Source organism: Dermacentor silvarum, chromosome 3 (genome assembly GCF_013339745.2).
Source record: "Dermacentor silvarum isolate Dsil-2018 chromosome 3, BIME_Dsil_1.4, whole genome shotgun sequence".
In the NCBI taxonomy this organism is placed as follows: domain Eukaryota; kingdom Metazoa; phylum Arthropoda; class Arachnida; order Ixodida; family Ixodidae; genus Dermacentor; species Dermacentor silvarum.
The window spans coordinates 121112213-121126060 of record NC_051156.1 but is presented as its reverse complement, the minus strand read 5'-3'; the positions used below and the strand labels follow the sequence as shown (position 1 = coordinate 121126060).

The following is a 13848-nucleotide window of genomic DNA, read 5'->3' as shown; positions in this document are numbered from 1 at the left end:
TGTTTTCATTGCGGCGAAGCCGGCCATATCTACAGGACGTGTCCCTACCGAAGCGTGGGTCTCCGTGGGTTCTCTCCGAATGCGCCGCGTCCACGACCTGGTGAGCGTCCGGTGGAAATCGAGAGCTTCCTGGCGAGTCGTCCCAATTTCTTCGAACAGCCAAGGCACGAGCCTCGCTCGTCGTCACCGGCTCCATCACGATACCGGTCGCCAAGTCCTGCCTTCCGTCGAGACGCCCCTAGGCGCCGTTCGCCCAGCCCTGCAAACCGGGAAAACTGAGTTCAGCGACCTCCGGAGGTGAGGCCGCTGACGCCGAATGTACCGAATATCCTCCATTACGACGCAAGCGACGACAGCGACGACAACAGACCGACGTTCAAACGCACTCAGGTGATCCAAGGCACGTCATAACATCGGATATACCAGTCAGCATAGACGACGAAGAAGTCACAGCTTTAGTCGACACTGGCGCGGACACCTCTGTTATGAGCCGAGAACTTGCCGCTAAACTGAAAAAAGTTTACACGCAGTGGACTGGGTCGCAGGTCCGTAGTGCCGGAGGACACCTCTTAAAGCCCGTGGGCAGGTGTACAGCAGGAGTGAATATTCGCGGCTTCACGTACGTCGGAGATTTCGTTATCCTGCCGAGTTGATCGTGAGAGTTGATCCTTGGGATGGACTTCCTGCAGGCTAATGGAGCCATCATTAATTTGCAAGAATCGCGGGTAACGTTTTCTATGGCGCATGCCATAGCAAGCAACAAGTACGACAGTCATGACAACGCCTTGCGCATCGTCGACGACAACGTCACGTTACCGCCGAGGAGCAGCGTATTATCCCTTGTAACCTGCGACGCGTTCGATGACAGTGAGGGCATTGCCGAGGCAAATATTCCGCTGCTGCTCGAACGGTATATCTGCATAGCTCGAGGCCTTGTTCAGTTGCAGAGCAAGCGGTCACTAGTTCTTCTGACGAACTTCAGCAACGAGTTTCAGCACGTCCCTCAAGGCACGGCTGTCGCCTCCCTCAACCAAATTGCGGACTTCTCCGACGTCGGCACTTTAGAGGTGACTTCCCCAGACGTGACAGATGCTACCACGCTTTGCAGCCGCATTCACATTAATGCCGGTTTGTCGGAACAACAGAAGCAACGACTATTAGGCCTCGTGAGCGAATTCTCTAGCTGCTTCTCTACAGAATCTAAAGTTCAGCGCACCTCCGTTTCGAAACACCGTATTTTCACAGAGGAATCGGCGAGCCCAGTTCGTCAGCATCCATATCGCGTGTCGCCAATGGAAAGAGAGGCGATTAAACGCCAGGTTAAAGAAATGCTGGACGATGACGTGATTCAGCCTTCGAAGAGCCCGTGGGCGTCCCCCGTTGTTCTGGTAAAAAAGAAGGACAATACACTACGCTTCTGTGTCGACTACAGACGGCTTAACAAAGTCACCAAGCGCGATGTTTACCCTCTACCAAGGATTGACGACGCCTTGGACCGTCTACGTCATGCCCAGTTCTTTACCTCGTTAGATCTTAAGTCAGGGTACTGGCAGATCGAAGTCGACGAGCGCGATCGCGAGAAAACTGCATTCGTGACACCTGACGGGCTATACGAATTTAAGGTCCTCCCATTCGGCCTGTGTTCCGCTCCCGCCACATTCCAGCGAATGATGGACACTGTACTCGCTGAACTGAAGTGGCAGGCATGCCTCGTCTACTTGGACGACGTCGTTGTGTTTTCAAGCACGTTCGATGAACACCTGGCTCGGCTGAAGAGCGTTCTTGATGCTATCCGCAAGGCAAACCTCACCATCAAGCCTGAAAAATGCCACTTTGGTTTTCAGGAACTCAAGTTTCTGGGACACGTGGTGAGCCCACAGGGCGTTCGGCCAGACCCTGAGAAGTTGGCTGCCGTTGCTGACTTCCGTCGTCCTACAGATAAGAAGGCTGTTCAGAGGTTTTTAGGACTCTGCGCCTATTACCGTCGTTTCGTTAAAAGTTTCTCGAAAATAGCTGAGCCTTTGACGAGATTAACACGCCACGATGTGCCTTTTCTGTGGACGGAAGAACAAGAACAGGCTTTCACAGAATTACGCGAACTGCAAAAAGCTCCGGTGCTCGCGCATTTTGACCATGATGCTGAAACTGAAATCCACACGGACGCCAGCAAAATTGGTCTCGGAGCCGTTCTTGTTCAGTGGCAAGACGGTACGGAACGTGTAATCGCTTACGCGAGCCGTAGTCTCACAAAGGCAGAGGCTAACTACTCGACCACTGAAAAGGAGTCTTTGGCAGTCCTTTGGGCCATCAGTAAATTTCGACCCTACCTGTATGGCCGGCCATTTCGAGCGGTCAGCGACCACCATTCACTTTGTTGGCTTGCCAATCTCAGTGATCCATCAGGCCGCCTCGCTCGTTGGAGTCTCCGCCTACAGGAGTATGACATAACTGTCGTCTACCGATCTGGACGAAAGCACAGCGACGCTGACTGCCTGTCACGTGCTCCGATTCCACTGACATCATCAGATTTGGAGCAAAATTTGCCGTTTCTTGGTGTCATTGACACGGTGCGGATGGCTGACCTACAACCTGCGGACACAGACCTGCTTGCTCTTATCCAGTATCTTCAAGGAGCTGACGTTGTTATTCCACGACTGCTGTCACGAGGACTGACATCGTACTGCCTGCGGAACAATGCCCTTTATAATAAAAACTTTGAAAACAGTCAGGAAACGTTCCTTCTCGTCATCCCTACGGCATTGCGCCAAGAAGTTTTGCAGGCATGTCACGACGACCCCTGTGCTGGACACTAAGGCTTCACCAGAACACTAGCACGCATACGCCAGCGATACTACTGGCCACGGCTATTTTCGTCTGTTCAGCACTATGTGAAAACCTGTCGTGACTGCCAGAGGCGTAAAGTACCACCCGTCAAGCCCGCCGGTCTCCTCCAACATCTGGACCCACCTCCAGCGCCGTTCCAACAAGTGGGCATGGATCTCCTAGGTCCATTCCTTACGTCATCTTCGGAAAACAAATGGATAATTGTCGCAATCGACTACCTAACCCGTTACGCTTAGACCAAAGCTGTACCCCGGGCAACTGCTGCTGAAGTCGCCAAGTTTTTCGTCCTCAACAATTTACTGCGCCATGGTGCACCCGCTGTCCTCATTACTGATCGCGGTGCAGCATTTACAGCTGATTTAATACAAGAGGTGGTCACAGCAACCATCGGAAAACCCCGGCTTATCACCCCAAACTAACGGATTGACAGAGTGCCTTGACAGAACACTGGCCGATATGATCTCGATGTATGTTGATGTAGAGCACAAGACATGGGACGAAATTTTGCCATACGCGACACTTGCCTATAATACAGCTGAGCAGGAGACCACCCAGCTCACCCCATTTGAACTTGACTTTGGACGTCGCGTCACGACACCTTTAGACGCCATGCTTCCAGTAGACGACGGCACCACGACAAGCGAGGGCGCTGATGACTTTATCCAGAAAGCAGAACAAGCTCGCCAGCTTTCTCGGAACCGCATCCGTAGCCAGCATAGTACCGACGCCCGTCGTTACAACCAGAGCCGACGGAATGTCCAGTGCAACCCCGGTGACCACGTGTGGGTGTGGACACCTGTCCGTCACCGTGGGCTCTCGTTGAAATTGTTGCGACGATACTTCGGACCATACGAGGTTGTGCGCCGGCTTAGCGATGTGAATTACGAGATCCTGCCCCAAAGTGTTGATCCTCGCTTGAGCCGACGACGTCCCCGCCCCGAAGTTGTGCACGTAGTACGGATGAAGCCGTACTACACCCGCGAGTGAAGTGCACCTTTCAAACCCTTCGCCGTCCTACGCAGTGTTCTGTGGTTATCCTTCATTTTCTGTGACACATTTGCCATTAGGGCTGTCTTGCCCCCTTATGAACTTTATTCTACCCAGCCGACCGGGACGGTCGCTTTTGGAAAGGGAGAAATGACGCGAGATAGGCTGGCACCTGCGGCCGCCGGCCGCTGCAACGAGAACGACGAAGTGTGTTGTGAAACGCGCGCTCTCCGAGTGTCAGCCTATATTGAAAGGAACACCCTTTTGCCAAGGTCTCGATTGCTATCTTCGTGACAATATACTGAAGGGATGCTAAAAAGAAACGCTAGCATTTCAGACTCATACAACATTCTTTAGAAAGAGTATTATCAATATATCGTCATACGATTTTGGTTATTAGAAATCAAAATGAAGCTGACAGTCCTACTTCTTGAATTTCACGGTAAAACCCCAAAACAACTACTTCAGTGAGACGTCACATATTTCTAAATGCTGTTTGTGGCATTTGGGATCCGTTCTGTTGAAAAACATAGCTATGGCTCTTTTATAATGCAAAATTCCCTTCCTTACCAATAAGAAATGAACAAGACCTCAGCAGACACCCTGGGCTTTCCAAGTTCCTAAACCACGCCATTATGTGCACTACACCTTTTAATTGTCCCACAGTGGCGGTAAAATGGCGACCTTGTAAACTTTCTCGCCTGAAAAGACAAGCTAACGGAAACTGTGAACAAAACCTTCCCCACTGATATTCATGCGTAGGCAGCTGTAGTCCAACAGAAACCGCGCTACTAAACTCAATATTAACTGAATTCTAAAGCATACAGTATTTCGGAACTCACGGCCTATGTAAACACCAATTTCGCCGCAAAATTCTACCAATTGAGCCACGATACGCGACTTCTCAGGAGACAGGTTCCACCATTGCTCACTCCAAATTTACACGTTTATGCTAAATAGTTTACTTACTGATTTGCCAATTTTTTGGAGCCTGTGTTGCTGAAAGTCAAAGAAAAAACAAGATATGATGAGATGGTGGAATTAAGGTGCGTTATCAGTACTTCAAGTGGTCCCACTTTATTATACGAAGAATTTTTTTAATAAAAATAACTTTTTAAAGTATATTCATTATAGATGTATATTGCTTGCTATAGAAACGTCGTTTTTCTAACAAAGTTGAACGACTTCAATTCGCAATTGTTCTTAACAAGACCACTTTCTTTTGAATCAATGTAGAAACTAGCCTTGTAGTGAAACATCGTGAGAAACCAGCATTGAGGCATATCAGACATATCAGAGATCAGGAACAGACGTGGGAACGACTGGGCCACAACTAAATACAAAACTGCGGCGTTTGCTTATATGTGCCTAATGTTGTCCGCCCCATTATCGATTATGGCGCCACAGTGTGGTCACCCCATAACCAAAACAACATAATCAAACTAGAAGCAGTTCAAAACAAAGCTGTCCACTCAATTTTTCACCAGTATGACTGCTATTTTTCATCATCATCTACCCTCACTTCTCTGAACGTAACATTACTTCCCGTGCGTCGTGACGTGGAATCTTTAAAAATTTTGCACAACATAATTGACATGTTCTATCGTACTTCGAACACAGTTTGCTTATCTTTCGCCAAGCCTTCTACACGTAACTTCCACGAGCTGAATCGTTACCCTTTCTATGCCCGTACAAATACTTTCAAGTACAGCTTCTTTCCCCGCACTATAGAGGTATGGAATTAAATACCTGGCTATCTTCGTTCACTCCCGATAAGCGAATTCGAAAGTGCTCTTTATGATAACCAGCGTGTGTAACTGCTTGAGTTACGTTTGATTTATGTTTTGTGCATGAATTTCACTGTTTGGCTGCTTTCTGTATTGTGGCGGAGTAGTGACAGTGAAGAGAACAGTCGTAAAACTGTGTATAGCGAAACTGATTCTTTATTGGGCGAACCTGTGCCCACAAAAGAAAGCTACACTCAAAGCACAACGATAGCGGCGAACACAGTAGGCGATGGTCGAAATCTCATCAACGGCGAAACGCGTCGGCTTTTATACTGGAGTCATCGAAGGTTCCAGTTTAATCTCTGGTGCCCGCGTGTCTTCCAGAAAGTTCTAGACAATTCGCGTCGCTCATACAATCAGATTACATGAGCGTCGGTGACCACAGACGACGGATAGAAGCATCGATAACATTCGAGAAGCTTCCAATGCAGGCGCGTCCTGCGCTGAGCGATACGTTTAACATTTGTTAGCCGGTGGAAAGCGGCCACCGGTGAAAGATAAACATGTATGCGTGTCAATACCCTCGCCTTAAAAAGCATCGCTCCGATGCTACAAACACGAATGCGAAAACAAAAGCACGCGTAGAGAAAGGAAAAAGAAACAATAACAAAATAAGTAAGGACCTAAGTTTCTTAGGGGGCGTAGAAAGGCTTAAGACGCACCACATGGATGACTTCAGGTCGTGCGCCGCGCCGCTGTGATTGCGAAATACCCTCTGGCACGAATTTATAGTCCAGTGCGCCAATACGTCAGATGATCTTATATGGTCCGAAATAGCGACGTTAGAGTTTCTCGCTAAGTCCTCGTCGGCGTATCGGATTCCGGACCCAAACAAGGTCGCTGGGCTGGTACTCGGCGTAACGTCTTCGAAGATTGTAGTGTCGGCTGTCGGTCCTCTGCTGGTTCTTGATGCGCAGGCGGGCGAGCTGTTGACCTTCTTCGGCACGCTGCAAATAGGTGGTAACGTCGAAATTTTCTTCATCGGTGACGTCCGGTAGCATGGCGTCAAGCGTCGTTGCCGGTTTCCTTCTGTAGACCAGGTTGAACGGCGCCATGTGCGTCGTTTCTTGCACGGCCGTGTTTTATGCGAAGGTCACGTATGGAAGGATGGCATCCCACGTCTTGTGTTCGACGTCGACGTACATTGCCAGCATGTCGGCGATAGTCTTATTTAGGCACTCGGTGAGGCCATTCGTCTACGGGTGGTACGCGGTGGTCCGGCGATGGCTTGTCTGGCTGTATCGCAGGATGGCTTGAGTTCTGTTGTAAAGGCGTACCGCTGTTGGTGATGAAGACTTCTGGGGCACCACGACGCAGGAGGATGTTCGCAACGAAGAATCGGGTTACCTCGGCGGCTGCCTTTGGGCAAGGCTTTTGTTTCAGCGTTGCGGGTGAGGTAGTCCGTAGCTACGACGATCCATTTATTCACGAACGTCGACGTCGGAAAAGGCCCCAGTAAGTCCATCCCGATCTGCTGGAACGGTCGGCGCGGAGGCTCGATCGGCTGTAGAAGTCCGGCTGGCCTTGTGGGCGGTTTTTTGCGTCGCTGACAGTCTCGGCAGGTCCTTACGTAATGGGCGACGTCGGCATAGAGGCGAGGCCAGTAGTATTTTTCTTGGATCCTCGCAAGCGTGCGGGAAAAGCCGAGGTGTCCAGCCGTTGAGTCGTCATGGAGAGCTTGCAGAACCTCTGGACGCAACGCTGAGGGCACCACGAGGATGTAGTTGGCTCGGAGAGGCGAGAAGTTCTTCTTTAGGAGAATGTCGTTTTGCAAGAAAAACGACGCCAATCCTCGCCTGAACACCTTCGGCACCATGACGGTCTTGCCTTCCAGGTAGTCTACAACGCTCCTTAGTTCCGGTAGAGTGTACTAAAATATGGTCGAGTGGGACGAGCGGCTGGGGCGGCCGCATGCTTTGCCGTGAGGTGCCCGACGTGGAAAAATACTGGGGTGGCGCTGCGGTCGAAGTGGATTGGGCCGCATCAAGGTCGCGCTGTTAGAAACTGCTAGCGATACTGCTCGACAGGGTCATTCGTACTACTTCGCGCGCTGGTATTTGCGTTCAGACCACTCAAATGGGGTTCATAATGGCATGTGACATGTATTTATGCCTTAAGAATAAATTACTTTCTTTCTCTTCTTTATTTATTTTTATTATTTTTTAATACCGCTCGGTCATTGCGCGTGCATTGCGGCCGCAGTGTCGGCTTTCATTCTACTATGTTATTGTACGGTTCCCTTCGGAGACAAAATATTTTTATCTTTCTTCAAGCAGCATGTATCTCTCGTGTGTATTGTTGCACATAAATTTTTTCATCAGTCGCTCCTTCGAAACGCAGAAGGAGATAGATATGCAACCTTGCTGCTTGCCGCTTCAAACAAATAAAACATAGCTGCCCATCCGGCGCCTTGTCCTCAGATTTACGGGAAGTATTGTTATAGAAAAAAAAAGCTGCAGCGCAACATTTCATTCAAATTTTCGCCTTTCTCGCGTAAAAGAATGCGGAGTAATCGTTAAGGGGTCATTTATTGCAGTCAGACCTCGAGCGCCGAAAATGGTTTTAGTTAATTGAATCAAATCAAAGGAGAATTTTATTAGACAATAATATAAAAAATGCGTACAAAGATATTTGATCGCATACCCTAAAGCGGCCATTCTATATGCTAATATTTGGCCGTAAGCCGTACGTGGATTTTTTTTCCAGTCGATACTTCAAAAAAAAAAAAAAACGAAAAAGAAAAGAAAGTCTGCCGGGTAGCCTAATTAGTGGCTGCATAGTATAGTGGATACGGTCTTGAGCACGCGGGTTCAATCCAGGTCGCGGAATTCGAAGGGAACGAAATGGAAAAAGACTCGTGTACGTCTATTTAGGTGCACGTTAAAGAACCCCAGGTGGCAAAAAATATATAAACTGGGTGCCTTAATTATATCGTGGTTTTACCACGTAAAACCGAAGAATCTGCTTATATATAAAAAAAGAAAAAAAGCAGGTGGCTGTGTTCTTCGGCTTATTTCTGGGGGTGTAAACAACATAAATTATTCTCGAGTCTGATTTCCGAGAAAAACACGTTACACTTATCCTACATTTCATGCATAAATGTAATGCCGTTCCCAAATGTATGACCGCTTAACTCAGCAGCTTGTATATTATTGACACATATACATGTTTATCTTTCACCGGTGGTATCGCGTTGTGCGTTGAAAGCGTTATCGACTTGGATCTTAAGTCGATGACTGCACCGTATTGGTTTACAAAGTCCATGCCTAGGATGACAACCCTGGAGCAGTGCTGCAGGATTACGAAGCTCGCCGGGTAAGTGCGGTTGTTTACCGTGACTCGGGCTGTGCAGATTCCAGCCGGCGTTATTAGGTGGCCTCCCGCTGTCCGGATATCGGGTCCTTGCCAGGCCGTCTTCACCTTCTTTAACTTGGCGGCGAACGCGCCACTGAAGACGGAATAGTCGGCGCCAGTGTCGACGAGAGCGGTGACGTTATGACCATCGATGAGCACGTCTAAGTCGGTAGACCGTCGTCTAGCATTACGGTTAAGTCGTGGCGTCGGATCACGGCTGCGTCGGCTTGCTCCGCTGCTGCTACGTCGCGTCTGCTGGTCTTCTTGCGGCGGCGAAGTGCTGTCAAAGCTGTTGCTAGGCGGCGTGCTGATATCTCGTCGTGATGATTCGCGAATCGTCGTCGTCGGCGGCGGCGGCGGAGGATCTTCGGCATTGCGTCGTACAGCAACCGCACCTCCATCGGTTGCTGCCTTTAGCTTCCCGGGTAAGGGCTGGGAGATCGGCCCCGGGTGGGACCGGTGTACTGACGGCGATGCGGCGAGATGTAGCGGCCTGGTGACGGCGAGCGTGAGTGTCGTAGATGTTGCCACTGGGCTCCGGCGAGGTAGTCTGCAATGTCGCGCGGTCGTTTACCCCGCACTGGACGCGGCGCGTTGACGGCGAACCCTCGTAGGCCGATATGGGCATCGCGGTATCGCGGCTCGCGGTATGGGCATCGGCGGTAGATATGACCAGCTTCCCCGCAGTGATAGCAGAGCGGGCGGTGGTCGGGGGCTACTAGTAAGTGTGTTCGTTTCTGCAAACACACGCGCTTATTCCGGTCGGGAGTTCTCACTTTTTCAATTATTGCATTTAGAAGATTTCTTATTTTTTTCCTTACATATATATCGTGAATATATATGTCTATGTACCCTTTGATTTAATTACCTAGAATCACATTGGTCATTCTTCGCGCCACGCAGTTAATAAACCTGGTTTATTTCACTCTAATATTCTTTTCTTCGATCATTGTCCCTGATCAATAACCAGCAACAAGAAGCGCGCGTAAAATGTCACGGTATCAATAATAAAATTTTGTACGCAGCCTTCATGGTGCGGAGATACCAGTTACTTTTAGAGGACAGTGGCAAAAACAGCAGTTCACATGGCTAAAACTACACTTGGTACAGGCCGTCAAGAGTCATGGGCACACCGAAGCAACTAAAACATTAAAAAAAATGTACTGGACAGAGGTTCTGCGAGAAAAACTGGGCGTCCCGCGCTCGCTAGCAGACGACACGCTTGACAACGACAGCAAAATTGAAGACGTCGCGTTGTATAATCCATGCCTGAAATATATATGTTTGGCAAAATGGTGTAAACATAAATTTGCAGTTGAAATAACGCACTATTTTAAGAGCGTACTATGCGCAATTGGCCTCGGCGCCCGCAGCGAAAGTACGTTCAATATGCCGCGGAGCGCGTCTCCGCCCCAATCCAGTTCGCTCGCAGCGCCCTCGCACTATTTTTCCACACGCGGCGCCTCAGCGGCAGAGCGCCGTTCGGCCCACTCTACCATTGTCGAGTACACTCCAGTTCCGGGTCGCAACACTACAATTGCTAGTAGGTACAGCGTTTGACCGCTGGCGCCACGCTGCGCCGCTCGCGCGTACCGCGTTTCTAGGTGGTTTCTTTCGCCGAGGGTGCTCGAACGCAATCTCGTTTAAAACCCCTTGATGTTAGAAAGTAGCGACACGCTTTGATCTACGCCGCAACACCCTCGCCGGCGCGGTCAACCTCCTCTTTTTCTCCTCCTCTTTCGCGGAGGCAGCGCATCCGCCACGCTGAATGGCTGCGGCGCTCGAGATTACCCCATCAGGTGACCCTGACGTCACGAAAACGGCGCGAAACTTGCTTCCGCGCGCCTTTAGTTTCTCCCGCTCGCCATGAGCAGTCCAAGTGGTGGTCGCCCTGCCGCTCCGAACGTGTGTTTCCCAAGTTTTTCCATCCTTTCGTAGGAATCTGAGATTCGTTCTCCGTGAAAATGCCTTGCTGCTGCGCGTTTCAATGCAGCAGCAGGCCAGAGAAAGGGCAAGCCTTATTTTATATCCCCCGAGGTGAACGTAATGTCGTGCGTCGGAAGCAGTGGCTCCATAACATCGGGAGAAGGGATTTCGCCCCTTCTAAGCACGCCGTTCTTTGCGAGGTGAATGTTGCAGCTTTCCTCATATTTGTGGATGAAGTCGCATGGAGATTTTAATGCTCTTCGCATAGCCGTACTCTTCGTTCAGTTTAATAGAGAGCACCGATAACTGTGTATATACTTTTTTTTTTAAGTGAGTCGGCGGAAATTTTCGTTGACTCTTCGAGCCGTGACAAAGCTTTTATTGCGATAGCAATTATATGGACACTCAAAAGCAGATTTCTGCCGTCGGCGTCGCCGTCGCCGTCGGCGTCGCCGTGAGGTTCCGTATGACGTCAATGGAGATGAAATCGTGGCCGCGGTAGGTAAGTGGTTCTTGAGGGAAAGGGAAAGGTTGGCGCTATCTTCTGCAGCCCTTGAGGGAGCACGGCTCAGCGCCAATGGCCGCGCGCCGCCGAACGCTGTATGTGCGAGTGAAAGGGCGCGAGGGACGCGCTCTTTCACGGGGAGTGAACGCACGGCGGAGAACAAACGCGCGTTCTGCGCCGTGCTTCCTTAAGGGCTGCAGAAGTAGGCGTCTCTTTCCTCCTTTACAATCACCATATATGTAGAGCAAACGCGCCTTCTTCCGATGCGCGAGAGGCCGTGGGGGAGGGGGGGAAGGGGGAGGGAAGGGAGGCGACGTTTAGCTGCGGCACCAAGTGCCTATTTATATCAGAGGCTCCGGCAACAGTCACCAACGCCGCACGCATTTTGAGCGAACGCGGGCAAAATGCCGACGGCGTCGACAACAGTTCGGCGCGTTGCCGGTGCTGCTGCATGTCCAAGTTTATACAGCTGATAAAGCTAATATCATTACTCCGTATATCTCTCTACAAATTTGCTATCGCAATTGATGCTTCACCTTTCAGGTGAAACTGCGACAACTTTTTTTTGTGTTTTCGCGCGTGCGTTAGTTTTCAAATGTATGTAATTTGTGAGTTATTGCCTCTAACTCATACTTTGTAGTTGTGTGCGTGCGTATGTGCGTGTTTGTGTATGTGCGTGCGTGTGTGCGTGTATGTGTGTGCGTGTGATTTTTGCGCCTGATACTTGTGAAGCCAAGGAACTATTTTACTCTTATTGCGTGCTTATTGTATCTTTGCAAAGTTTCAATACTGCGAGCATTTTTTTCTTTATGTACTTTATGTTGCGAAGGCATGAACCGCAATATATAGGTAGATAAGTGGTATTATGTATTATTCGCGCATGCTCATTAAGTACAAGCCACGCGCTTCTGATAATCTCCCTCAATTCTGATAAACTTGACATCTTGAAGTCTGTAAGTTAATTATCAAGTGCCAGTCTTAGCAGTTTCCGTGTAAGCAATCAGCCTTTTTTTTTTTGAGAGAGAGACTTAGGTTACTCCCAGAGGTGATGGAATGTAATTTCTCGTCGTTTCATAGTGACGGAATACAGGCGCGTGTGTAAAGTTCTATGTTGGCTGTTTCGCAAACACAGCACGTATTTCGCACAGTGGCATTGGTACAAAGGCTTTTGGCCCACTCATTTTGGCGAATTCACTTTAATTAAACTATCACATTTCTTCTTGGTTACCTTCTCTGAGCCTTTTAAGAGCGAAGATTGTGAACCAAATTCTCGTTTATACTCTACGCTGCTTATATTGTATGCACCCAATACACCTCCGCGTTACGGACAACCCAAGTGGCGACGTAGAGGTAAACAGCTCAGCCACTGCTTGGTACTCATTTTTTCGGAGCACTTCCGCTTGTATTTATCGAAGCGTCCTCAAAAAAAATGTCATGACGTTCTATCGGAAACGTACTTTCGTCATGACAGTTTCACAAGGGATAAATTCCCATACAATGCGTCAAAGGGCCGAATAAACTAGCGCGCGCATTGATTCTAATGCGGCTGCAGCGAGCCACTGGAGGGTTCAGCTCCGCGCCGGCCCGGTGAGGGGGAGAAATCCGAGGAGAATTGAGGAGGCAAGCGCGCGCGCGGGGGAGAGTGTCGCTACTTTCTAACATCAAGGGGCTTTAATCTCGTTCGTATGAATGCAACCCTTGGAAGCGTGGCTGTATGGCTGAGTGGCTACGGCGCTCGCTTTAGGATAATACGTGCGCTGGTTCAAATCCCGCTTGCGCTACGATTTTTTCTTAATATCACGCTTTTTTTCCCTCTCTGTTTGCCAGCGTGGTCGTTTGAACCCCGGTGCCACGGCGGCAGCCGTGGTACCGGGCGCCGACGCGAAGCGGCGGTCGTTGGGGTGTTGCGGAGCGCAGCGTAGCAACACCCCAAATAAAAAAAATACTGCCCCAGTCAGGTAGACTGCTCCCTTCCTAGTGAGATTATATTTGGATCATCAAAACATAGATGCGTTTATAATACCACCGATCCCAACAGCAGGCTAGTCACCACCAGCCCAGCGTTTTCTCCGTCAACGCCTCCTCCTTTCCAACGGCGGCGGCTAGAAACATGGTAAACGCGAGCGGCGCAGCGTGGCGCCAGCAGTCAAACGCTGTACCTACTAGCAATTGGAAATACGCTACCGGGTCGGCTCGCTGTTGTTCGGCGAATTTGTCGGCACTGAAGGGTCCCAAGAAAGTGTCGTCTCCTGGTCGTCCTGTGGCGGCGGTTCGACGGGGGCGCGAGACAAGCAGTCGACGTCAGAGTGCTTTCGCCCGGACTTGTAAACGAAGGTGATGTCGAATGCTTGAAGTCTCAGACTTCACCGTGCAAGGCGACCTGAAGGATCCTTCAAGTTTCCTAGCCAACACAATGCCTGGTGGTCGCTCACAACTTTGAAGGGC

At 49.8% G+C, this 13848-nt stretch overlaps 1 long non-coding RNA gene across 2 annotated transcripts in view; it reads right to left on the bottom strand.

The window, feature by feature from the left end:
* The window catches only part of LOC125943967 (uncharacterized), a 46146-nt gene that overhangs the window by 12338 nt on the left and 19960 nt on the right, over positions 1-13848 (bottom strand). The window contains exon 1 of one of the 2 annotated variants that reach the window (XR_007466030.1): positions 4801-4877. The exons of the other annotated variant lie outside the window; for it this stretch is intronic. This is a non-coding gene — a long non-coding RNA (uncharacterized LOC125943967). Of the gene's footprint in view, positions 1-4800; positions 4878-13848 lie in introns of those variants that run through there. 2 annotated transcript variants of the gene reach the window in all.